Raw genomic sequence first — 3,944 nt, forward strand, 5'->3', positions numbered from 1 at the left:
CTCCCTGCTTTCCCTCCTTCCCCAGCCCCTGGGAGTTGTTTTGTCTGCCAAAGGCCCTTCCTTCTTCTCAGCACTTGTTGATCATCCACCCCCACCCCCTCAGTGTATGTGTGGGGCGGGGGGGGGGGGATGATGAACTGGACTTTAGAGTTACACAACCTTAGGGGTCAAGGCTGAAGCCCCCCCCCCCCACCGTGCTGTTCTGTGCCTGAGTAGAAGGCAATCTGCTAGGTGAGGGGGAAATTCCAGAGGCGCCACCGCCATCACCTTCAACGGGTGGCCACCCAGCTGTTTCCTTCAATCTACCCACAGGCCGGTTTAGCTCACCCTGCTGGGTCCAGCTACCCTACCCGGTCTGCTGCAGCACACTGTATCCCAGCGCTGTCAGCCCCTGACGTGGGAGCGTGCCGCGAATGCTCAAATTAAAAGTGAGAAGGAAGTGAGAGCGACAGAGTCGTGGCTTGAGTGAGTCTCTGCTTGTGTGGTCCTGGGCTAGATTTTACTGTCTCACCCTTGGCATGGAGTTTGATCGTAGGACCCATGTATGTTTCTTAGGGCGGTAGGGGATACAAGCAGCCAAGTGCTCTTCAAAGCCTTGTGCTTGGTGCTGTCTCCCTTTTTAAGCCTTCCCAGATTCAGGCTCAGTAGTCTCTTCCCCCTGTAAACCTATTGAGGTTTACATGGACTTCTAGGTTGTGTGTGTGCGTGCGCATGTGCTCGTGCACGCACACGCACCCATGCATCTGTGTGTGTGTGTGTGTGTGTGTGTGTGTGTATGTGTGTGGCCCACATGTGGAGGTCAGAGGACAATTCTGTGGATTCTGTTTTCTCCTTCCCCCTTTAAGTGGGTTCTGGGGATTGAACTCGGGTCACCAGGCCTGCATGGCAAGCGCCTTTACCCCCTGAGTCATCTCTCCATCCCCTGGTTCAGGATTTTTGCCCTTGTTCCTCCTGCTTGGATCTTTCTCCTTCCTCCAACTAACCACAGGTAGCATTCTTGAGTTCCAGAGCTCTGGTGTGTGGTGACTTCAGAGAACTTGAAATTCTGGTTCCACCACACCCTGGTTGGCTGCAGGGATGTGGGACACCAGAGTCTGAGCCCTCCAGTTCCTCCTCTGAGTTATGAGCAGGGAAAGACCACAGTTAACTTACTAGAACCTCCAGAGCCCAGGCGAGAGGGTTCAGCTGCCAGCCTAGTTACTTTTAGAATGTGTGAGTCAAGATAAGTGATCCTTTCTCTCTTCTTCTCCCCACCCCCATTTCTTTTAGTCTTTCTTCGTTTCCTTATTTATAACAAGGGTATCATAATAGAATCTGCCTCACAGGGTTATTGTTAGTATCCACTGTGCTAAAAACACCCTAAGTATGCTGGACTTGGGAGTGTGAACCCGATTCCAGCTCTAGGGAGCCTGAGGCAGGTGGATCAAGGTTCTAAGTCCAGAGGCTGGAGAGTTGGTTCAGCAGCAGTTAAGAGCACTTGCTACTCCATCATGAGGACTACATAGAGTTCAGACCCCAAGACCGAGGTCAGGTGGCTCGCAAATCCTATTAATTCCAGTGCCAAGGGATCCGAAGGCCTCTTCTGATCTCAGAGGGCACCCGGACCGAACACATATGCACAGCATTCACACAGACACGTGCACATATACACAAAGATAAAATATAAAAAGATTTTAATCCCAGGAACCAGCCATATAGCTTAGTGGGTTGCCAGGTGTGGAGGCACATACCTTTAATCTCAGCATTTGGTAGACAGAGGCAGGCAGATCTCTGTGAGTTCAAGATCAGCCGAGTTTACAGTTGGAGCTGTACACAGAGAAACCCTGTCTTGAGATACAAAAAGAAAAAAAAAAAACCAACCAACCAAACAAACAAACAAAAAACAGAAAAAGATAGCTCAGTGGGTAAAGACACTTGCTGGCACACTTGAAAATGTGACATCCCTCCCCAGGACCCACATGGTAGATATCAAGAACACATTTCTGCAAGTCATCCTGTGACCGCCCTACACATGCCATAGCACACCTGGACCCACATGCAGCTAACACAGACAAACACAGTTAATTTTTAAAAAGGATTTAAAGCCCAGCTTGGACTACACAGAGAGAATCTGCTAAAGTAAAACAAAAAAGAAACACCATGTGCTTAGTGCCTGGCTGAGCAGCCTTATCACCTATGTGGGTTATTAGCTCCAGGGGCATCTCTACCCACAAATGCAGAGCACAGGTGCTAATTTGCTAGAATTACTGTAACAAAATACCACAGACCAAACCCTAAGGAACAGAAATGGATGGTTTTTTGTTTTTTTTTTTTTCTCTCAGAATTGGAGTGGGAAGTCTAGAGTGAAGGCGTTTGGCAGATCTGGGCTCTCATGGGCTGCTTTCCCAAACTTGTGTGGATGGCCGCCTCTTGATGGAAATGTCCTCACAAGCCCATTCCTTCATGTGTGGACTTTTAAGATCTCTGAATGTGTCCAGATGTTTCCTCATCCTCTTCCCCTTCCATACAGTTCTCCCCTCCCCTTCCTCTTCTCCCCTTCCCACTCCTCCTCCTCTTCCTCCTTCTCTCCCTCTTCTTCCTCCTCCCTCTCCTCTTCCTCCTCCTTCCTCTCCTCTTCCCACTCCTCCTCCCCTTCCTCTTTCTCTCCTCCCCCTCCTCTTCCTTTTAGCCTCCACATCATCTTTCTTCTACAGCTCCTCTTCCTTCCCATCTTCCTCCTCTTCCTTGTCTTTCTCCTCAGTTTCTCCCTTCTCTCCTTCATCTTCCCTCTCTTCTTTTTTGGTTTTATTTCCTTGAAACAGACTCTTGTTATGTTACCCAGATCTGGAACTCACTATTGTTAGGAATACTCTTAAGCTGAGCCTCTCTGCCGACACAAATAATTTCAATCAGACTAAATTAGACCAAATCAATGCCCATGTTCACTGCAGTGCTTCCCAGTGGGTGGGAAAGCATGGAGGGGAGAGAGAGAGACAGGGGGTACCCAGGCAAAACCCAAAGACCATGTGTTCCTTCTCTGGGCAACAGCCTAAATAGTTTGTGGGAGTGGTCCTGACCTTCCCTGGGGAGGGGTCAGCGCTTGGTGGGCTTTTCCAGAGGTGGAGTCCGAACCAAGGCAACTCCCAGGGGAGGGGCTGGGGTGGTGCTTCCAGTCATTCCAGGCTCCTTGGATATAAGGGTGTCAGAGGGCTGGGGTCTCACTTTTAATCAAACAGCTATGTGCTGAGATTTCAGGCATGTGCTACCATGCCTGACTTTGAATTTTTTTTTAAAGAGATACTACGTGTGTGTGTGTGTGTGTGTGTGTGTGTGTGTGTGTGTGTGTGTGTGTATACACCTTTAATCCTAGCACTCAGGATAGCAGAGGCAGGCAGATCTCAATGAGTTCAAGGCCAGAATGTCTACTTCTAGTCCAGACCAGTCAGGGCTATACAATGAGACTCTGGCTCAAAAAATTTAAAAGGTGGGGGGGGTATTGCAGGTTCCACCTTATTGTCTCTGTTTTAATTTAGTCACTTCTAAAGATCCCATTTCCAAATACATAACATTCTGGGGTAGCAAGGGTGAGGTCTTCACCATAAGGGTCTGGAGGAGATGAACACTCTGTGACATATAAACATATCCCGATATTAGATGTTTGTAATTTTTATTTATCATCGTGTATACATGTTCATATGTATATCAGAGATGAACACCCTGTGACATATAAACATATCCCGATATTAGACGTTTGTAATTTTTATTTATCATCGTGTATACATGTTCATATGTGTATCGGAGATAAACACCCTGTGACATATAAACATATCCCAATATTAGATGTTTGTAATTTGTATTTATCATCGTGTACACGTGTGCATATATGTACCAGGAGCAGGCATGCTACAGTGTACATGTGGAAGCCAGTTCTTGGGGTCAGTTCTCCTTTCTACTTCATGCTGGCT

This window comes from Myodes glareolus, chromosome 3 (assembly GCF_982192425.1).
Source record: "Myodes glareolus chromosome 3, mMyoGla1.1, whole genome shotgun sequence".
NCBI lineage: Eukaryota > Metazoa > Chordata > Mammalia > Rodentia > Cricetidae > Myodes > Myodes glareolus.